At 39.5% G+C, this 23,406-nt stretch overlaps 1 protein-coding gene across 1 annotated transcript in view; it reads left to right on the top strand.

Annotated features, from left to right (window-relative positions):
- The window catches only part of PDE10A (phosphodiesterase 10A), a 786,455-nt gene that overhangs the window by 35,687 nt on the left and 727,362 nt on the right, over positions 1-23,406 (top strand). The window lies entirely within an intron of this gene.

The following is a 23,406-nucleotide window of genomic DNA, read 5'->3' as shown; positions in this document are numbered from 1 at the left end:
ACTTCTTCAATATGATATTATGGCAGGAGCACTAAGAAGCGAAATGGAATGAGACCTAAAGGGAAACAAACCTGCACTGAGTAACGCATAAAGTGACGTGCAGGTGTTTCCAGTTTGCCAGTGTTCATTAGAACTTATGTGTATTAAGATATGTATCATTGTGCACTTAGTACCATCTAAACAAAAATATCCAGGCAGAGATTAATCTCGTTGATGCTTTTAGAAACAACTTTTTTTTTACTAACATTTTACAGTGTGATGAGTTTGGATATTCAATAAAACAAATTAGCATAATGGTTTGCTTACAGGATATGTAGCTTTTAGCCAAAGCATCAGATTATAAATGAAACTCATCCGCATCTAGCCAGGAATCACTGTTTGCCTATATAATTTCCCTCGCTCACTACCAGTGCTCTAGCCCTTACTATGTTGTGCCATTGAGAGGAAAAATAGCTTGAAACAGCCATGAACTATTTTTAGCTTGCATTTAGCAAGAGATAGGGTTGAAGGGAAAAAGAAAATTAAGGGCAAGAGAAAGAGTTATGTTGTCTGTCTGTTTTAAATATCTGAATGCTGTTTATGGTGGTTATTCAAAATAGCAAGAGCTAATAGTAAGTAGTTTTTACTAGAAGTTGCAATGTTATTTATAAGAAAGAGGTGGGTGCTGGATTAGTGTGAGAATCTGGAAGACATTTACTACATAATCTTGATTTTTTATTTTTTTTTTTTAACCAGGTATAAATCATACCAGCACTGAATGCCAAAGTCAGTAGGGAACTTCTAGACTAATGAGATGGCTTTGGTACCTGCACTTTGTGGGGTATGTCAGAGAGTAGAGAGCAGTACTTTTGACATCTTGGAACTGGAAGATGCCTTTGAGAATAGAGTGGTAGTGAAGATCAGGACAGATAGTGGCTGAAAACACACTGGAACAGCAGAAGTGGTTTTTGTAGGCAGCAGGGTAAAATTGTGACAAACTGATGGGTATTGTCATATAGACACAAAGTATGTTGAAAGATCATCTTTGGTGACTGCCATTGCTGTCCCAGAAAAACAAGCTAAATAATTTCCATCTATAACAAACATGAGACTCGAAGTCTATGGAAGTTCCCAATACATCAGAGTTAAGTTCACGAGGTGGGGAAGTGTTTCTTTAAAAAATTTCAACCTGTATGCCTGGAAAAGTTCACTTAATATCTATTGATGAAGAAAAGGTAACTTAACTTCAACGTTAAATTTATTTTATTAAATTATATTTATTAAATTATTTACTGGCTTCACTAGCAAATGTGATGCCTTCATTCTCTGTCCATGATTTGAGTGAACAAACATTGGACTTCACCACAGTGTATGTAACCTCGGAAGGAAAAGAACTGAGACATCTGGGTTAGCCACATAGGAGGTGCAGTTAGGAATGGAGCTGTTTCAGGAGGGAATCGGATAGCAGCAGAGGCTGTTCAGGTAAATGTGTTCTTGGTAATGTGTGGCTGGGCTGAGTTCAAGGCAAGTGGAGACAGCAAGTGTGCTGGCTAGGGTGAAAGAATGGTTTCAGCGTACTGGGTGTAGTGATTTGGAGGCTGAAATGTGTGCAGGTTATCATTTGAGGGATGACAAAATACAGAAGGCAGCTGGTTATCAAAACAGTTTGTAATTCACTGAAGGCGAACTGCAAACATCTTAAATGGCAAAGGCTTCAAATAAACCCATGCTTTCTCTCCTTCTCAGGTAACTTCCTCAGTAATGTTTGAAAATACAATTGTTTCACCTAAGCTTTGCGTTTCAAAGTTCTACTAATAGCACCATTTAGGCTGAACATTAGGAAAAAATTTTTCACAGAAAGGGTCATTGTGCACCGGAACAGGCTGCCCAGGTAGGTGGTTGAGTCACCTTCCCTGGAGGTGTTTAAGGGATGGGTGGATGAGGCACTGAGGGGCATGGTTTAGTGTTTGATAGGAATGGTTGGACTCGATGACCCAGTGGGTCTCTTCCAACCTAGTGATTCTATGATTCTGTCTGGAGGGCTTGGAGGAAGAACATAAGGAACCAGTGTTTTGGATATAAAGGTGTATAAAATTCTGTTTTGACTAAATAAGACAGTAACTGTTGGCTGTGAGAAACTCAATCATGCATGTACTGGGCAAAATTCTCTGTCTGGATCCCATTTACTAGTGGCGGATGCCACTACTGATTTTAAGAGTGCACCTCTAGTTTTGTAAAATGCAGCACTATTCTGACCAGTGTTGCTTTCTTTTTTCTAAATCACTTTAGGGAAACTCAAGTTTATGGCCTGAAAAAAATCGTAATGATACACAGAAAACATATTCAAGTCCTACGCTCATGTAATCTTCATGAAGTCTGTGCTATAAATGCCAAGAAATCAGTCAACTCAAGGAATTTAGATTAGGGTCTCTTTGAACTCTGTGACTTGGTGTAGGGCCAATATCCTGCTCTTCCTCTGAGCAAGGAAATCCTGCTTGGATGTCAGTACAATTCCAGGCGTGCATACCAGGATATTGGAGAGAAAACTTGTCACACTGACTTGGATTGGAGAACGCTGTTTATCTTGCTTCTGCATTTCCTGCGCTATGGAACTTGCCCTCTTTGTTGGTTCAAAATATTTGGTGATCTTACTTGGGTGAAGAAACTTGTTCAACAGCTTTTTGGATGGAACTAACCATATTTGCCACGCAGTAAGAGAAGGGTGGTGTGGCAGAAAGAAGCTTTTATTTTGTTTTTCTTTCAACAGATGGCAATTTGGCAGAATTCTTTGCACAGCCATTATTGTAAATGCTGCTGGAATTCTGTTCAAATACAGTACAAAGACTGCCTTGAAGATTTTGTTGCCGTTTTAAACGGGGGAGAAAAAACAGTTAGTTAAAGCACTGGACCTATGCGTAAAAAGGAGGATGAATGTCATTCTTCTTGTTTCACAGCCCCACAAACTGAAGGATAGGGAAGTAAGCCTATCTTACCCAAGGTCGTACAGCATGGAGAATCAGATGGAGCAGTACAACCAGGAGTAGGATGCTGCTCTTTTTACTCTAAAGCAACATACTATCCACTAGAGCATAAGGCCTTGGTCACAGCCCTACTGTCATGATGTTAATTTAAAAATATGAGAACTTCCACCCTGCTCAAATCAAACTTTTTTTGAAATGAATACTTTGAGTTTTGTTAGAATAATGAGGGACACAATGCAGACTTGTTGTAACTAAATAAATTTATACTAGAGCACAGTTTGTTTGTATTTTTTTTTTTGTTTTCCTAATTTGAAATATGCTGGAAAAGACTAAAGCCAGTGGCAAATTTACAGTCTGTTCTTCCAAATTATTTAATGTATGAAAAATCTGAGAGGAAAAGAGGGAAGGGTGATAGCTATACATGAGCTGCTTTTTTTCCTCTGTTGTAATTTCTGGCATGATTTTGCATACTATTTGACAGTAAATTCAAATTTAGAGTAAAGTTAAAGAGTTGGTGTCAGCCATGGTTATGGCTCTGGCACCCAGTGTTCTTAGTGATGATTTTTTTCACCTATTTGGATTTCTGAGGCTTTAGAGTCCCTGTGCTCTGCACCACCAGATTGCAGATGAGGAATTGGCTGTAGTCTTTTCCAGCAAAATCTGTAACGATTATTTATTTGGTATGTTTTTTAATTTGGTAGAATGCTTATCTGTTCAAAAGTTCAGGTTCCCATAGCAATGTTAACATGGCCACATTGCATGTATGCAGCATTTTCAATAACCGTTAATTTATGCTCTGCTATATATCTCAAATGTTTCTGAACTACTGTTGCTGTAGGAACCTAAACTTTTGAGCATCCTGGCTTCTTTGAATAGATTAATACTCAATTATGAAAAACTGCAGTGTAAAAAATGGTGCTAGCATTGAACTCCTTTCTTAGTCTCCTCAGAGTCAGGTATGTTGGAAAACAGTGGGCAAAGTCATAACAGATTCCAAATGTATTTTAAAGTAAAGGGTTTTCCATTTTACTTCTAAGCTAGTTACCCCAGAACAGATAGCGCAATAGTTGTGCAGTCCAGAGTATGCCCCCAGTTACTTCAGAAATCAAGCGCTTGTAGAACTGGTACGTACCTCTACTAACATTCATCTCTGCAGGCAGACTTTTTGTGGTGTAGACCAGGACCATCCTTTGCAGAAACTTCTGATCGTGTGAGGGTAAAGAAGGTGGCATTCAATGGCATAGATAGTAGTTTTGTATCCTGTGATGAGATACGTCAACCAGCCGTAATTGTTGTAGCATGTTCTGGAAATCCCTTGAGGTACTTGTGATTTCCTTTACGGACTTCTGCATACGTGACTTACAAGAACTATGGCTCACAGTTTTCCTAAGTGAATGCAGATTCTTTTTGAAGTTAAACAGTAGGGGTCTCCAGTTATGTAATGAGATCTTCTGCATTGTTCCCTCCAGTAGCACTGTGGTTTAAGGATTTGCCTGTATGAGGAAAATTGATTGGCAGGACTGTTCTCTTCTAGCTATTAGGGTATAATTTAGCTGTTCCAGAGTAACTCCCACATGTGGATGAAATATTCCAAAATAAAAATGATTTTATTCTGTAACAATTATTTCACTTTGGAACTGGAGTAATTATCCCAGAATAAAATAATCACTCTGCTTCCAGGGCAGAATAATTATTACAGAATCAGAGTTGCTTATTTTGGACTAGGACATGAACACTGAGGAGCTGTTCTGGAGAAGTTATTTTACTTTATTTGCCCTGTCTAGTGTCACAAGCAAGTGAATCCTGTTGGTCCTACTGTGCAGCTGGTGCCCTTGAAATTGTGTTGGGGAACAGATATGCTGCAAAGATGGGTCTTCAGCCATATAGCCAAAGGCTTCAGATTAAAAAAACTGTCTTAGCCTTTGAGCTCTGTGAGTATTTTCAGAGATTGATTATTAGTACAAGTGTTTCAGAAATAGTTGATTTCAATAATAAGTCCATATACCACAAGACAGGGCTTCTTGCGTTTTTTTTAATACTGAGAAGCGCTGCTGATGGTGCTTATCCAGGGCCAAAGGGTTGGAAATCAGAGCGATGCTCAAGTGAGCATGAAAGTGTGCCTGGAGGAGATCAATTAGGCAATGGAAGAGGCTACCAAGGGGAGAGGAGGAGTTGCTCTTCATTAGAGTCTTCAAATGACATCACCTCTGCCTTAGACAAATGAGGCTCTCCTTCCCAGGAAAGGAAGAGCAGCTGGGACCTGTGGGGGCCATGGCAGGTGCTAGCCCAGGCTCAGCTGGGCATGTGCCTGGGGCAGGAGCAGGAAGTCTTGGGTTGCCTACGTCTGAAGGAAACTTGACATATTTCCAGAGTCAGTGCAGTTCACTGGTGACGACATACAATTGCTGTCACCTAGGAAATGAAATGTGTTCCCATGGCAACCCCAAGGCTGTGTTATTACTCAGCTTCAAAATGTTGACAGCTGGAAAAAGGCCTCTTTGGTTACCACCCCACACCCCAGCAGTGTCCCCTTCCTTTAATAAATACACCTTATTATTTAATCTGAAACAGGGGAAAGGCACATATTTAACTCAAGATGCTTTGTGGAAGCAAACCTTTTGAAGAAAAAAAATGCAGGATGTCTTACTCACTAAGAGACTTCGCTGCCTCCTAAAATAGTTCCAAATCCTGTGAAGGTAATTTTAATGAAGTGTGTGGCACTTTGGTTGGCTTAAATCATCAGACAGCTCCTGAAATTACTTTGCTGGCTGCTTTTTACTTATTTTGAATCACTCTGTAAGTCTGCAGCTGTAAACCGTAGCTTCTTTTTTGTAACCATATAAATAACTGGGAAATGAAACCTTCATTTTGCAATAGTACGAATGGAGACGCACTTGCTACATGCAACTTTCAGCACTTCTTCAGTATTTATTTTCCGTGGTCTTTTTTCCTTCAGTTACCTGCCTGGATCTTCTTGTCACCCCCACTGGAAGCAACTGTGCATAAATAGACACTTACACTTCTCAAAGTGGTGGGTATGGATGTGGGTATGTGGGGAGTAAATGCTGAAGTTAGTTATTTGTGGCAATAAGGACTATGCTTCTTGCTGAGAAGCGCTCTGACAGCAATGAGGTCGTATGGCCCCAGTACCTGCTGCTATTTCTGTGGGGTTATGTCCCATACCTGTGTGACATTAGTAAGATGACGGGGGAAGGATTTCATCACATCAGTTCTCAACTTCTTCAGATGTCTTTTTCTTGCTGTTTTAAGTCTTGCCAGTGTTGAAAGTGCCTCTGAAATTCATGCATGGAGTCCTGCATAAAATTTATGCAGGGAGTCCTGATGAAAACGTGCAGCTTTGTACAAAACTCTTTAGTGAAAATATTAGGACCAACCTATGAGGAACACAATTTCTCTCCTACAGATACTACTAGTGCTTTTCAGCACTACTTGTTGCTAGTGATTTCTCCATCTTCTTAATACATCCGGTAGTCATTTTCTTCCATTAATGAATTATTTCCTTCATGGCACTGTATTAAAACTTCTCAAGTAGATGAGAAATACCACTTCTGGATTTTTTTTGTTTGTTTGGGGTTTTTTTGTGTAGTTGTTTTGGATTTGTGTTTTGGTTTTGTTTGGTTTTTTTTTTCCTATGAGCTTACTTATAAAAAGGTCTGTCAAGTTAGACTAGCAGTCTATGCTTATCTTATTTTCTTTTCTACTCCATGTCATCTTTTATGCTTTGTTTTGAGATGTGTTGTAAATCCTGGCATGCAAGTAAGATTCTTTGACTGCTTGGATCCTTCTTCCTCACTCCTCTTCTGAAATAAAGGTCCTATGTCTACTGTCCTCCAGCTGGTATCTCCTCATGCCTGACTTCATTAGGAAGATGTAGAACTGGATCAGCAATTTTAGCCTATTGGTCTTTCAGAGTCCTAGTGTGGTTACCAGTGCCCTTCACCTAACACATCTATGAGTACATTGAGCTGTTGGCTTGCTTGCAAAATTTCCATATTGTCATTCTCTTTAGTCATCCTGCTATAAAAGACATTTTCATTATCATGTTTATTGGCAAATCAGGCAAAGTATTCACTTAACTTGAGATTGTACTTGTGTTAGTTTTTGCATTGTGCCAAATGAAATGTGCCCTTTCTTTTTCTGATGTTATTCTCTTATTTATATAGCAAAATAACCTTTCCCTCTTCCATCAACACATAGCAAAGTATATCTTGGTTTGATTTTTGATACTTTTCGCTTACCGCTTCCCCTCTTGATCTCTGGTATTAAGAAGATCTCATTCCTTGCCATTTCACCCTCTTTTGCATTGCTTGGTAAGCTTTCCACTTCTTCTTAGTATTTTCCTTCAGGTTGTTATTCATCTGTTAGATCTGATGCAGCTTAACAGAAGTCCTCCTAATTACCAAAAATATAATTTCAGTATTTATACCCTGGGTACCTCTGACTTGGAGAAGTTCCAGACCTGCTTCACAGTCAAGTCTCTGACATCTTCAATCCAACTGATTTTACTAATAGAGTTTATCAAAGCTATCTGTTTTCCTTGTAGAAATCTGTTGTGGACTTGATTTCTTTGTACTTCCAGTTAATTTACACAGGGACCTGTTGTGATCCTTCTACCCAAGGTCATATTCTACATCTAGATTTTCTCTAATGTCCTCACTGCTCACCAAAAGCAGTAAAATCTAAATTTGCTTTTGTTATTGGATTGAATAGCTGAAGAGGTCAGAGTAGCTGATTGTATCTGTCATCTTTAACTCCTTAATTGTATGAGATAAAAGGTTTATTATTGTTAATATTATTACTCCTTCCTAATGCTGTTGAATAAAACCTAGCGTTTTCCTGTGAGATGTTGTATTTATTTCACTGTAAAATGCTGAAATTAAACTTCTCATGTAATCTGGAAGAAAGCAGTCTGGAGTAGCTCATGATTTTCCATTTGGTGAAATTTTGTGTGTTCATTTTAAGTATTGCAGTTTACTTGTAGTGCCACTTCATTCTGGATCAACAAAGAATAGGTGATATATGAACAAAATAGTGATTCCTGTACAGCTAGAAGCTGGTGTGGACTCATCTGTTCTAAAACTGCTACTACTGTAAATGGGCATCAGTATTTTTCCTTGGATGCATTACATCTGTTTTCCTGAGGAATCTGGAAATGTAAAGATGGAATTTCAGTACCTACTTCACTGTTAACTCTGCTTGTAAAATTGGTATTGACAATGCTCCCATCAGCTGCTGATTTGGAAAGTGCTGACTAACATAACCACTGTCAGATAATTTCTTGGCTGTGACCAAGTCAATTGAGATGATGTGAGGTTGTAGAGACACGACAGATTAGTCACAAGGCCCATTGGAAAGGATTAAAACTTTGCAAAGAAGGTAGAAAATCTTATCCCAGAATTTAGTTCTGTTTATGTAGCCTAAAACTCAGAGGTGATTTGAAATAGGTGTTGGGTTTCTAACTACGCTGGGAGATAGGAAGCACCAGTAGATCAAGGACAAGCTTTCTCTGTTAGACACTAGTCAGAACTATGAGAGAAGGTGAAGTCATGATGCAACAAAAATAAGAACAGCACAGAGGCAAGATGTATTTCCCCTTTGTCAGGTACTTAAATGTAGATATCCAAGTTATCATTAAACACGAATTCTAGGAGAGATATTTATTTCCCTAGCATTCTTTAAAACTGATAAAGATTAAAATGTTTGAGTAGAAGTTAGATACCTGAGGAGTGATTCAGGGACCAAAGCCCAGGCATGCATATAATGTGGTTTTTAGATTTCCTCTGGTATCTGAGACATTGGCAAAGAGATGGCAGATAGGATGCAGGGTTTATTGGAGATGCCACCCTTCTAGAGCAGAAGCTGAAAGCCTGAGTGAATACCTTATAACTTCTAAAATACTCATGCATATCTAAGTTTAAGCACTTAAATCCTTCTCCAAATAGCTTTGTGGATCTAGGCTTTACTCTTTAGTGTCACTGCTCTATTGGATGCTGATTTGCTGACTCCGGCCACACAAATGACTACGTGTGCAACAGCTGTGCTTGCAAGTTTAATTTTCTTGTCATTTCCTTTCAAACAATAAGCTTTTCAGGTGCTATGAGAGCTGTGAGTTCTTGCTGTTTTGCCTCACAGTCCTTATTCTTCCTTTAAATGACGATCCTTCTCCAGAGCTCATTGGGGAAAAGGAGAGACCGTGATTTCTCTTTGCTGACCTTGACAGAAGGGGAAGAGATTGGAGATCTAGTTTTTATTTTACTTTTGTAAGCTTCCTTATGATAGAGGACCACTTTTTTTTTTTTCTTCACTTCTCCCCGCATCCCTCATGTTTTTCATTAACCTTCTTTTTCCCCTAGGTCAACATCCTGTCTATGGTTACTCTATAAGGTATATCTCACTAAGCCTGTGCAATCATTGGAGGGCAGAATGTCCTGCAAGCTTAGCAGACAGTGCTGTTTCTGACTTGTGAGTCATAGTTTGCAGACTGATCAGGCTGAAGACCAATAAGATATTAGAGAACAGGGAGATTAAGGGGGGGGTGTGTGTGTGAAGGTTGCTGAGCAACAACATGACATAAGCATGGTTACAATCTATTTTTAAAGCAAGAAGGTTGCAGAACACTATAGAAAACATTTATTTTCTAGATCCTTATTTGTATCTGTGGGATGAGAGTGGCCTGAGGGGAAGAAATCCTCTACTGACTTGGCTAGTAGCTGTGCCCTTATAATTGCCTCACTGTATGGCCAGGAGTTGGCAGCGGATAAGAAGAGAACAGTCGTGTGCAATGATCCTCCCACAGGTTTTGAGAGGAAAAGGCCATGATGGCTATAACACTATGAGATATAGAGAAGCAGCACAACTGTCAGTAACATCTGGATGCCACTTTTTTACATGCATCAGAGATATGGAATGTTCTTATTTTTTAAAAAGCCCAAGATATGTCAACATAAATTTTCTTTGGCCAGCCAAGATGTCTGTGACTTAATTTTTTCTCTGCTTGAGACAAGAGTATAGGCATATTTTCTAGCTAATCTTTTTGCGTACCTCCCTGATCCCCTAGGAACAATAGCATGTCATCTGTCATCCATCCTTCTCCTTTACCCCAGTTTTATGTCTAGAATGGGCTAACTGTAGTCATGCAATTTGTCACCTTTATCTATGGAGGGACATTCAACAGCAGTCAGGAGGGAGAGTCAGGTCTAGCCATTGAAGTGCAGGGATCACAATTTTGATTAGCTGGAGTCCTGAAATCAAACAGAGCCACGACAGTTATGGCTTCTTCAAAGAAGATTGTTTGATCATTTTGGCAAGAGGTGCAAATGATTGACATAGCCTACAACTTCGAAATATTGATGATTTACTGACTATAGTAGCGTGTCTTTTGATTGGTTTGGCACTGGACATGGAAGCAAAGTTATAAGGTAGGAATAAAGCAGAAAAAATTATGACTAGAATTAGATGTAGCATGAATTAAAAATAAATATTTAATCTAAATTTACTATAAAATTTTTAAACTGCTTGAAGGCCTAGAGAGAATAACTTCGCACAGTGGCAGCATCCCTTTATAAAGTCTTTCTTCACTGGAAACTTTATGAACAAGTTCCTCTGAGACTACTTCATAACTTTCAATTAAAGGTGGCTCAGCCAAAATTATATGAAAACCTTATCTTGTCCCATTCTAAAAATGTTCTTACTGGTTTGTGAGGTTTCCTTTATTGATTTTATTCTTTAATTTAATAGTAATGGTAAATATAGACTTTCAAATTCTAGCTTTTGAAGTCTACGGCTCAAAAAAAAAAAAACCCAGTCAGATTATTTAGTGCTTTTTCCGTATACTTTGTTCTTTTTCTCCATGTCTTCTGTTTGACCTTCTCACTACTGCGAAGGCTTTAAAACAATAGTGAGGTACCAATTGTGAACTCCTTGCAAGATATATGTGTAATTTACTTAATTTTTAAATAAGTAGTGTATTTTAGTTTGCCTGTGGCAAGTGCCCTCAATCAAATGAACCTATCTACGTACAACATTTTACATAAAGTTTTAATGTACCTGAAACAGGTAGAGTATTTCTCTCTTGAGATGAATTTTTAATGGTTTCAGGTGGCTCTCCCTCCCCACCCCAGTTTAGTTTTATGGATGCCTTTTTAATACTAACAACTTTAAGCAATGTAGTCCTCAGTTATGTTACACTGTCATTCCACACAAATTTGTTCTCTAGCTCTATTTTGCTGATTATTATTTACTTTGGATTAAATAAACGATCCTGTTAATTCTAGAGTTCATTTTTGTAATGACATCCCATATAACTTGTTTACCTTAAAAACCAATTTGTTAAATTCCTTTGACCTGCTATGGTGTTCATTCATGCATTACGTTGTTTATGTGCTTGAGGACATGTGTCTTTGCTTAAGCATTTGGGAACTTGGATTACAGTTCAGGAACTAGTCCTTTTGTTTCAAAGTAACTGATGTATACAAATTGATTGTAATAACCTTATTTTGACTCCTGCTCATCTGTTTTCTTTATCTTCTAACGTTTGCTGCCATCCTGTGGTACATGGAGAGAGGCACACACATACACAAAAATGCTAGAGTAACTTAAATGGAAAATGCTTAAACATACAAGCTGAAGGAAGCTATAGAGGTGTTGAGAAGAGAAAACACAGATGACAGTCTTCACTTGTTGCTAGTTTGAGCAGTGTAGTGTGTGTCTCCTTCTCACAGGTACTAGAGGGAAGACTTATATATCACTGCAAGGATGGTGAAGTTTTATGTAGCTCCAGTGAAGGTGCTAACAAACATTGGGGTTGGCTGCTTTTAAACTGGCTATACTTAAAAAAAAAAATAAAAAAATTCTCAAACATGTTCACTCCTTACTCCTTAGTTATTGAAGTGATGAATGGTTTAAGATCTTCCAAGTGCTAGATTCTTGAAAATATGTTCAAGGTTTTACAAAGAAGAGAGCTTCATGCAAAGGCTGCTGAGCAGAAAAGCCAGGTTCATATACTGTGTTGGGGTTTAGCCTTGGCCTGGCTTGATTGTCAGCTAAATGTGAGCAGTTGTGTCCTGATCTGACCCTCCAGGGAAAGATAAATGCAAAAAAAAGACTTGTGGGTTGGAAACTAAAACTAAGAGAGCTTTAATGAAAAAAAAAAAAAAAAAGAAAAATGCCATTAATAAGAAAGTAATAGAGTATACACAAAATTGTGCCCTTCCTTCCCCAATGATGACTACATCACCACAGATGCTGCAGAGCAAGCACAGGGAAAAGGTTCCAAGCTGGATTCAGTGGTGGGAGGGAGCTGGACTCAGGAACTGGATTCAGGAATGGATGGATCTGAGATCAGGGGCAAAAAGACAGATGAAGTCCTTGCTGCAAGCCATCAAAGAAGAGCTTGACCCTCATGATCCCTCTGTTTTATACCAAGTATGACATATATAGAATGGAATACTCTGTTGGTCAGTGTTGGGTTACCTGTCCTGACCATTCTTCCCTGCAAGTGTGATCCTTTTCTGCCCCTTTCATTTATGGCATTCCACCAGCTTGAGCATAGCCTTGGTTTTTATAGGGATAGATGTAAGCAATGGCCTTTGTGCATACCAATGCTCCGTGTTATCACTTCTAGAGAGAAGCACTATCTGAAAAATATGCAATTAACTTTCAGAAAATGAAGTTACCTAGATGAGGCTTAGCTGAAAAGTTAGAAAGCTGATTCTACTTTTCCTCAAACCAGAACAACTGGTTTGATCTGCAATGATGAGGCAAGCCTAGTGCCAATTTTTGTGACAAACTGAGAAAGAAGGTAATAATGCTTTAGATTAGCTGTTATCTTACTGGCTTGTGTACTTGCATCGATCATGTTGGAACCAACAGATAAGTCAGGCACTTACCTGGATCTTTTCTGTCTTTTCAGGATTGTTAACTTTGAGAGGAAGATGAGTACTCTAAGAAAGATAGAGGACAGAAACATTTCCGTGTTGCTCTTAATATTAATATTCATCCAGAATCTGAGACACCTACCCTGATAAATGTCTTGGGTCCTTCTTGCAGAGGGCTTTGGTTTCAACAAATCAGCATAGTCTGATGACAGACCTTTTAAAATAAAAACTCAGATCAGCTATAAAAGTTGTGTCTTATTTTCCTGTATAAAAACATTTCAATGGTTGTATGTAACACTTATAAAACAGATGAAGTGCCTTGGAGGAAAAAAGTAGACCATAGCTCTTCCTTTTCTATCTTTGCTCACTTGGTCCCTTTCTGCACCTCTGCTAACAAGACAACCTCTCAGCTTGTCCTGATTAGCTGGGACAGGCATGGATAAGATTTCCAAAGGTTTCTTGCAGTTTCTTTTATACTAGAGAAATCAGAGAACCTCTTCTTGATTTCTGGATCGTCTCATGACCTGGTCAGCATTCCCCACTTCTGTAAAGTGTTAATAAAGGTTAAGCATAGATGGATTAATATGGGCTTACACTGAATGACTATGTATATGAAAAGAGAGATCAAAGATTTCTGAGTTCTGACAAGAAATCCAAATCTACATATAGTACTGTTTTGTTTTAGGTGTTGAAGTAGGCAGTTTGTGCCTTTCCTGAAGCAGCTGATAGTGTGCAGGAAAGTGAAATCTTGTAGAATTGGATCTACATGTGTGGAGAAGTGGCTAAGTTTGAGTTTAGACTGTTTGGCCTCCCAAGTTCCTGTTATTTGCCCTTAGGATTTTCTGATAAGACTTGTTCCCTTATTCCTCTCAGCAGGCCATTTTTTTTCCTTACTGCTCTTTCCTTTGATTTCAAGATGCAAGAGATTGTGAGATCTTTTGGCAAAGTAGAAGGCATCCACGTTTCCTTTACTCCATCAAGAAGAGATAACTGAACATGTAGTTGTTATACTTTAGTGAGTGCTGTTCTAAGTACTTGTTGTTTCTGAGCTTTGTGCCAAGTTGGCTGGCATGACTGGGAAAAAGTTCTGTCTTTCTATTCTTTTTCGAGATGAAAAGGGTGGAGAACAGAACGTTTATTAGTTCTAGCAAAGACGTGGAGAGGTTGAAAATGTTAGCAGTCCCACAGAAGAACCAAGACAGTGGAGTAGTGAGCCAGCTGTCTAGGCAGAGATAAGGTGGGAAAGAGCATTCCATGAACAAATCCTCCTGGCAGCTATTTCCAAAGATATTAAGCATATGAGCATGATTGGGAGTAGGCAACATGGATTTATGAAGGGGGAATTAATGTTTGACCAGCTGGATAACTTTCTATGAGAAGATGACTGGCTCAGTGGATGCTGGGAGAGCAGTGCGTGATGCTTATCTTGATTTTTGGCAAGTCTTTTGAAACTGTCTCTTATAATATCACTCAAACTCAACAAGTTTGCAGATGATACAAAACTTGGAGGAGTAGCTGATGAACCAGATGGTTGTGTTGCAATTCAGACAGGCTGGAGAAGTGGGCTAACAGGAAGTTCATGAAGCTCTACAAAGGCAAATGCAGAGGTCCTGGGGAGAAAGAGCCTCATTCACCAACACATGCTGGGAACTGACTGGTCAGAAAACAGCTTTGCAGAAATGGACCTGGATTTTCTAGTGAATAACAAGTTAGGCACGAGTCAGCAAGGTGCCTTTGCAGCAAAGATGGCCAACAGCATCCTAGTCTGTATCGGGAAGAGCACTGCCAGCAGGCTGGGGGAGGTATTCTTCCCCTCTACTTGGCACCAGTGAGAGACTTCTGGAGTTGTGGGTCTGGGCTTGCCTCAGGGGCAAGGGATGTAGACATGCTAGGGTGAGTCCAAGCAAAGGGCCATGAAGATGGTTAGGACCTTGGTGTATTTGTTGTCTGAGGAGGGGCTGAGAAATCTGGTACTGTTCAGAAGAGTAAACTTGGGGTGCTCCAATCAATGTTTATATGTGTTTATTTGATGGGGGTGAGTAAAGAAGACAGGGCAAGATTTTTCTTGGCAGTGCCCACCAACAGGATAGGAGACAATGGACACAAACTGAAATACAGGAACTGCTATTTAGACATAAGAAAAATAATTTTTATCTATTTAAGGGTGATTAAATAGTGGCACAAGTGGCCTGGGGAGGTTGTGGAGCCTCCATTCCTGGAAATATAAAAAAAGTAACTAGACGCAACCCCCAGCAACCTGCTGCAGATGACCCTGCATGAGTAGAGGGGGTTGGATGAGATGTCTCTAGAGATCCCTTCTACCATCCTGAGGTTCTGTGACTGCTGAGCTGAGTGACTGGCAAATGCTGATAGAAACGCTTTCTCCAGGAGAAAAAAATAAGAAAATAGAAACCCAACCAAACTCACAAACCCAAAACAAACGAAGTTTTTTATGCTGTGGATGGTACTAGATATGGGGTTATCAAGAAACAGATATCTTGTTTGATAGGAGAATTTGCTTGATCAGTATCTTTTCATTCTTAAGCACATGTTTGTTTGTTTGGTTGGTTTTTTATTTCCTACTTTCTGCAGGCTTTTCCTTCTGCATTAATAAGGCAGAACCCACAGATGTCCCTGAGATCAGCAACTCTGAGGGCTTCGTGACTTTGGTAGCAAGGAGAAGCATAAAATATGTGAAACACATTAGTGTATCCAGACACTTATTCAAAGGTGATTTTTTTTTTGTTTGTTTGTTTTGGCAGAAGTGGGATAGGCTGAAGGTGGGAAAGACCAGTGGCCTGTGTCTAGGGGATGTGTGGAAAAAGCATAGGGTCCCCGAGAACAATGCCTGAATTGTTTATCATTAGGCCACAGGCTCATAGCCTGTCCAGATCTCAGCCTGACCTTATCGCCAGGGAGATGCCCAATGCCTGGGTGCCCTGGCTGGTGGCTCCTGGCTGGGGACAGGACCAGTCCCTATGGCCAGACTTTGCCCCAGTGAATCCCCATGGGCAGACCCCACCACCCCCCGCCCACTGGGAACCCCAAGGGCCCTAGTAATTGTTCTGCCACCTTTCTAGAAATATTCTGAGGCTGTTAGTCAGTGTCACGTTCATTTAAAGTTAATGTGACCCCTGGATTTCTCTGGTACGCACCTCCCAGCCAGCACTGCTGCAGGCAGGTGAATACCCTTGGTCACAGCAGAATCCTTGGGTGAAAACTTATAAACTTTACGAGTGTCTCATTGACTTTGAAAGAAACTTGTGCTGAAGTCATATTAGCAAATGTAATGTGGGTGCCTTGAGAACTTTATTCCTTTTATTTCTGTGACAGAGTCCTGCTATTAAAATAGCATAATCGACGTGCGCTAGGTAGTGCATTAGGAAGAGAAACAATGGGAAACTAACTGCTGAAGGGCTATAGATAGTGCACTAAATGGTGACTTTTTTTTTTCTTTCTAACTTGGGTGTCTTGTCATATGTTAATTAAATGCCATGAAAAATCTTTAGGTGGTAATAAGAAGATAATAGTGCATAGACTTTAATGTAAATTGGAAGCATTATGCTGTACCTTTCTTCTGTCTTACTTTTAAAGCTCAGTAAGAATTCTTTGCTCAAACAATTGATCTTAATGTACTAAAATGTAAGACAATTTAGAAGTAAATTAGAGAGTTGAAAAGCAAGCTTTCTGAATTCAAGTGATTTGATTTGTCTTCATTGTTTGAACTCTCTTTCTCACTTGTTTATATATCATTTCAAGATTTATATGAAGGCTATCCTTGTCCTAGCTCATCTCTCACTGGAAAAAATCAGATTTCTTAGGTATTTCTTTGTTACTCCTTCCCCCCAGTTTTGCCTTTCACTTTTGGAAGTCTATTTCCTGTGTTTTTGATCATGGGTGTGAAACTGTAGTCTATGCATTCATGCAAAGACACTGGAAAAATGCCTGCCATGGCCATAATGAACTGAATTCCACTACCCTTGCCACAGAAGATGGGAGAGGGATGCAGCTTCTGATTATCCCCATGACTGCAATGATTGGCCATTGTCATTATAAAGGCTGATACTCGCATTCCAGCAGGGCTTGATCCTGTTAACCACACAAAGGAACTTCACCATTCATCACTGTTCTACCCAACACTAATTGAAGAATGCACTTTGCTCTGAGGAGGAATCCTAAGCAAAGCTGTGCTGTCCTATTACTATCTTGTTATCTTGTAAGAGTGGATAGTTGCTTATGTTAGATCTAGATAACAAAAAGATGTTTGGAGTACATGCACAGTCTGGCCAATGGATTCATCATATACGTTCCTGAACACCCTGACACTTTTGCTATTTTAACATGTTGTGTGGTCCACTGAAATCTTTCAGCAGAGGAGTAAATTTCTTAAAACACAGTGAAAATGAGAGTTTCTTTTGCTTGCTTTCTGATGGTATTTCATTCCTTTCTTTCCCTTCCTTCCTCCTTCCTTCACTGTCTCCTGGAAAGGGAGACTTGACACTGTGTTCTGTATTGAGACCATTTTTCCTATCTGTTCAAAGCATTAAGTTTGAGAAGGCAGTTCTGGCTTTCAGCTCTAGCTGCAGGTGTCCTAGGTTGGAAGGAAATGGGCTAATGGCCTCCAGGATGCTTCTTTCTAGGTAGTGAATCATGCAGAGTGTGGAAATGATCCATTTGAAATCCCAAACGATTCCCATGGTAGTTCAGAGTGCTGTCAAAAGTAAAGAAGTTATTTGCATAATGTCTAGTAAGTGTTGCAGCTTGGATCGGAAAACAGGGATCCCCCTTCTCCTGTGTTATAGGATGGTTATTTTCTGCAACAGTTTGTCTGTTACATTTTGCTGATATTGCCTGGTTTTGGCTTCAAAGTGAAGAGAAACTGATGCTCTCTTCAGTTTGGAAGACTGAGTTCACAGGAACTGCTTTATTCCGTACTACAGTAGTGGTGACTGCAGCCAAAGAAAGATTTCAAATGATAAACAGATTTTTCTTATCCACTTACAAATCTGTCCAAAAGTGTTAGTGAAGACTTTAGCTTTGGAATTGTTAGTGAAGTCTGATGCTTTGGAATTGTGGCTTCCAGGTGCGTACAGCTCAGCAAGAGGGGCTTGTATACCTTAAGGGCTTGTGACAAAGCCAGACAAATAAATAGCTGTTAGTTATGACCTGTATGTTCCCTTTGTGATCAATTTATTGCACTCGTAGAAACATCAACTTCGGTAAGAGTGTCCTGCTCTACACCATTATCAGGGGTTTCAATGATACTCGGCACCAGGAAGGCGCTCCATGTAGGCAGTTAAAAGTATAAGTCATGTCTGTTTTTTTCAGGAAATTCTACTTTGGGATTGAAGAGCTCTTTGTTTTGGCATGCAGAGATTTTTTGCGCATTTCTAAGATACCTAACCATTAAAATAAGGAGTTAGTGTTTTCTTCACTTAATCAGGGCTGATGTTCATCTTTTCCTTTCCAGCTCAGTCATCAGCTCTACTATGATACTTCAGACAGCCTGAGCTCCCTTAGTGCTTGCATATCTAGCAACTTAGCTTGCCAGTCTCCAGTTCAAGGAGATCTTTGTATGCAAGGATAACTGTTTTCGTTAAAAAAACCCACTGAGAGCATATATTTATTCTTCCTCTCCTGGCTTCTAAATGATGCTGTCCCAAGATTAACAGGCTCTCTTTTTGAACAGTGAGTTTGTCTTATGTGCTTCATTGTTTTTAGCCAAAAAGTCTTTATGTTTGAAATTGTAGCAGATAAAAAGGTAGGTGGGAGGGACAGTACCCCCAGCTGAGATATTTAATAAAGAGAAATTGCTTTTTTTAATAATCTCTGCTGGTTTTACCTCACTGATAAAAAAATATTATAGCTGAGATTATGTAACTGTGTAGCATTTTTCCTTGAAAACATGAACAAAAAAGGGCAAAGGTAAATTTTACAGTTTCAGTCTTCAGGAAATTCTGTTTCTACCTGAATTAATTTAACTATTTGAATCACTCTCTTGCATTGTTTTCCATTTATGGGAACAACATGAAAGGTCAATTCATTGCAAGACAGGTCTTTAGAGTACTAAAGATCCCATGCTAAAGATATGTAGGAATATTAAAAAAAAACATTAAATACATTTACCATCATTACTAAATGGGTTATTAGGATTATGCGATACATTTGATTTGGCTAGTCTACAATGTGTTCACATACTCAACATGTCTCCTCTGGTACAGTGAATCGGTAGCAGTGGCATTTATACAAAGAAAAAAAAAATTGAAGTAGCAGCAGCAGAAGGGGCAACTTCTGTGATTGGTTCATGAAAAGGTGTTGTCCCTCCATTCTGTGACTGTGCACCCTGTAACTAAACAGTCAAATTTTGCATCCTGTCTTGGCAACATGAACAGCTAGGGTTTCCTTATATCACTTTTGAAGGTACAGACAGTTGGGGTACAGACATGATTCCCAGTGGATTCTGCAGGCTTGAGGAATCTAAATGTATTTCACCATGGAAAATGTATGGGCAATTCACCTAAAGAACAGGAGCAGCTGTAAGAAAAGTGGTGACTTCTCCCTGGCATTAGTAAGTTTCTGTTTTGGCTAGCAGGTTAATCCCAAGCAGTATTGAAAGAGTTTTGCAGCATGTTCATTATTTGAAAATGTGTTTAATAGATGCAAAGAGTTTTATGAGCTGTCTTCTGTCGGAAGGGATATGATTTTTATATATATTTTTAGAAATGTACGTACAGATCTGATTTGAAGTTATTGTAGAATATTAGTTTTCTTTCATTTTTCTTAATAGCAGGGTCTTCAACATCCATATAAACATATTTTTAAACTTTTAAATTTGTAACCTCACATCAACAGTTATACTTAATTATAATCACGTTGAATGCTTCCATATCAGTAGCATTAAATGACAGAAACAGTGGTAAGAACTTCAGACTTACGGAATATTTGTATGTATCTGAATGTCAGAGGGGATGTTATTTGGTATTATGCTGATAGCCTCCAAGGGCCCCGTATGGGATTGGGATGCTGTTGTCGTGGTGGTTTTGGAACCATGAAAGTCATCCATTCCACAACTGTGCAATGGGTTTTCCTATAGCTTGAGAAATACCAAGCTAAAAAAAAAATGTGCAAACGTTCCCAATATATTCAAAACATATCTTTCAAATAAGGTATATTCCCATCTTTGTCTTTCCTGTCTTTTTATTTTACTATTTTACTACTTTCTTAGAGTGGAGTCAGTTTGTGGAGCTACATTAAATCAGCTTTTCATGAGTGACTGCCATTCAAAATACATACGTAGAAATGGCAGCAAAGTTTGAGCAGGGGATGAGCAACATCAATTGACATTATCCTATAACCAAAGAAGGGAGATCAAACTAGCTGGCTGGGAAAAATATTGTTTCCTTAAAGTTCACTAAGGGTTTCCTCACTTTGTTCCCTTCCTCCCCTCTTTTTGCAAGTAGGCTTTTTTTTTTCTAAACTGGGAGAAGGGAATGGCCAGTATACTTCACCTTCCTCTCTTTCACTTCTAATTGAGCAGGTGAGATAATAATTTGTACATACTGTATACCATGAGTGTCATGTACAAATAAACATATTAACTATATTTAGTCACCCTTTCCTAAATGAGGTACGCTAACTCAGGTATTGGTGAATTCAGCACAAGATTTTCCCTGCTCTTTAGTTCTTTCCAAAAGTATTGAGAGTATCTATAAACCCTGTTATGAACCCTTAGACTGCAAGGTGCAGCAGCTTCTTTAGTCAAAGTACCATTTGCGTCAGCATTGAAATTGGAGCCTAACAATGTTCATTTTGCTGCTTCCTGCTGTTTTTAACCACTCTATTTGCACAGAATCCTTTCCAGACTTCTGAACAGTGCTGTGAATTTCTCCAGAGGGAATATAGCAATTATGTTGTGGTCACTTATTTAGTGATTTGGTGGTTTTTGCTTCCTGGACTCTTCTCCTGTGCATTACTTGGGAATTGGTCAAGGGCACGTTCTCTCCTCAGATTAGGCTAAGTTACTTTTCTAAGAAAAAGTAATTTGAAGTATTAAAGGATTTGTTTTTGCCAAACTGTAGCTAGATATGCCGGTAAACTCAGTTGATTTTGATGTTCTTTTACTGCTATAGTTGTTCTAGAAAGTTTTGTTCTCTTTCTGAATTTTCTCAGCATTTAAACAAGTCTCCCCAAATGGCTGGTTGTCCTAACAGTAGAGGTTTTTCAGGTTAGGAAATGCTCTTTCTGAAGAACCTTTACATCTGTTGTGGCTCTCTATCTGAGTAACAGTTCTTCTATGATCACCTTTTGTCTGAGCTGGAAGGAGAAAAGGAACATCAGGTGCCACTGGACGTAAGACAAACCAGCCCATTTCTAGCAGAGCTGACTGTCCTCCAAGAGCTGGAGGCCTGCTAGTGAGGTGCTCCAAGCCTTCAGGTCTTGCCCTAAAGTGATGCACTCACTGTTTCTTCCTGAGCTGCCTAATTCATCGCTGCTTCCTGTCTCGTCTGACTAGAATGGGGCCATATGCACAAATGTTTTACTGAGTGGTTGTTGCTTTCTCCCAGCATTATTTTGAAAGCGTGAGTATATTGAAAAGCCATTACCTAACACTAAGGCTGATGAGGGTGTCCGTGCAGAAGGATGAAGTCTGTCCAGATGATAAGAAAAACTTGGCTTTCCTAAAAGGTAACAGAAAAAGATTTTATTTTTTTGGGGAAAGATAAGAGAGACAGATCAGTATAAGATCTGAGCAGATTCTGCCTCTCCAACTGTGATTTCAGCCATGTTCAGACAATGCTGCATCGGTTGCCTGTCCTGTCATATCAGGGAAGTATTCCAGATAGAAACCTAATGTGGAGCTCTACTGACCCACACCAGCCAAGATTCTGATTTAATGGGGAATCAATATAAAGCTCACATTCTTCTATACTATGTTAAAACAAATGGCAGATTCCCTGGCAGATCTCCTGGTTCTGGTAGAGTCAATTGTGGGTGAACCTGAGTGCTGTAATTTTCTTGCTCTGTAGGCTGCTCATCCTTTTTTGTATTGTATAGCAACCACTGCAGTGATGGCTGCATAAATATTCTTCACGCTTTATTCTCATTTACGTCAATGCCTAAGGGAAGAATTTTATTGAAAAATTGAAAAAAAAAGTCTGTATAATATAGAAAATGTAGGTGCATGTCATGCAGACAAATAATTTACTAAATATTTACTTGTGCTTCTCTGAGCAATTCAAAAGCTGAAGAGATGAGGAAGACTGTGGCCTGTGGGTGATTGATTTGGGTTTTTATTTATTTTGTTTGGGGTTTTTTTTTGTGGAAATAGGCCTTCTGGAGAAGTCCCCACATGTGTTTGGAAATTTCTCATTTTGGTCTGTCTGTGTTATTTCATATTTGAACAAGACAGCTATCACACTTCTTTCTATAGGTCCCTTTGGGATTAAGAGAGGTTTCACAGTTAGAGGCTATGCAGCTTGCTTAAATGAATACTGAAAAAAATACTGGTTCCTAGGTGAAACTCTAAAATCTATAGGACTCCATGAGTTTAATTCAGTGGTCTGTGGGCTGGAAACATGATGAAGATATGTTGTGCAGTGAAGTTTTACCTTCATGGGAATCTTGTGGTCTTTACGGCATCCCCTGCTATGTTAGCTGCAAAAGGCAAAGGCTTCATAGAATCATAGAATCACCAGGTTGGAAGAGACCCACCGGATCATCGAGTCCAACCATTCCTATCAAACACTAAACCATATCCCTAAGCACCTCGTCCACCCGTCCCTTAAACACCTCCAGGGAAGGTGACTCAACCACCTCCCTGGGCAGCCTGTTCCAGTGCCCAATGACCCTTTCCATGGAAAATTTTTTCCTAATGTCCAGCCTAAATCTCCCCTGGCGGAGCTTGAGGCCATTCCCTCTCGTCCTGTCTTCTGTCACTTGGGAGAACAGGCCAGCACCCTCCTCTCTACAACCTCCTTTCAGGTAGTTGTAGAGAGCAATGAGGTCTCCCCTCAGCCTCCTCTTCTCCAGGCTAAACAACCCCAGCTCTCTCAGCCGTTCCTCATAAGGCCTGTTCTCCAGCCCCTTCACCAGCTTTGTTGCTCTTCTCTGGACTCGCTCCAGAGCCTCAACATCCTTCTTGTGGTGAGGGGCCCAGAACTGAACACAGGATTCAAGGAGAGGTCTCACCAGTGCCGAGTACAGAGGGAGAATAACCTCCCTGGACCTGCTGGTCACACCATTTCTGATACATAGTTATAGTTGTTAAATGCCTCTGTTGTTTGTTAGTTAATACATCCTTTAGGTTTCTAAGTAATTCCAGTAGAGCATAGATCTATTGCTCTCCTGTTTGCTAGCTGACAGTATTGCATAACAAACTCTTGGGGGTGGCTCCTGACTTAGGCTTTATAACTCTTTTGTATCAGGAGCTGGTAGAGCAGAGCTCTTTCCACCTTTCAGCATGGACTCTCATTAAGAGACTGCACTGAATAGGCTATATGGGCATGATCCATTCTTTTTTTCAGTATTGGACTCAGCTGTTGTCATACAGT

The sequence above is a fragment of the Phaenicophaeus curvirostris genome, chromosome 2 (genome assembly GCF_032191515.1).
Source record: "Phaenicophaeus curvirostris isolate KB17595 chromosome 2, BPBGC_Pcur_1.0, whole genome shotgun sequence".
Lineage (NCBI taxonomy): Eukaryota > Metazoa > Chordata > Aves > Cuculiformes > Cuculidae > Phaenicophaeus > Phaenicophaeus curvirostris.
This window is presented reverse-complemented; position numbering and strand designations above follow the sequence as displayed.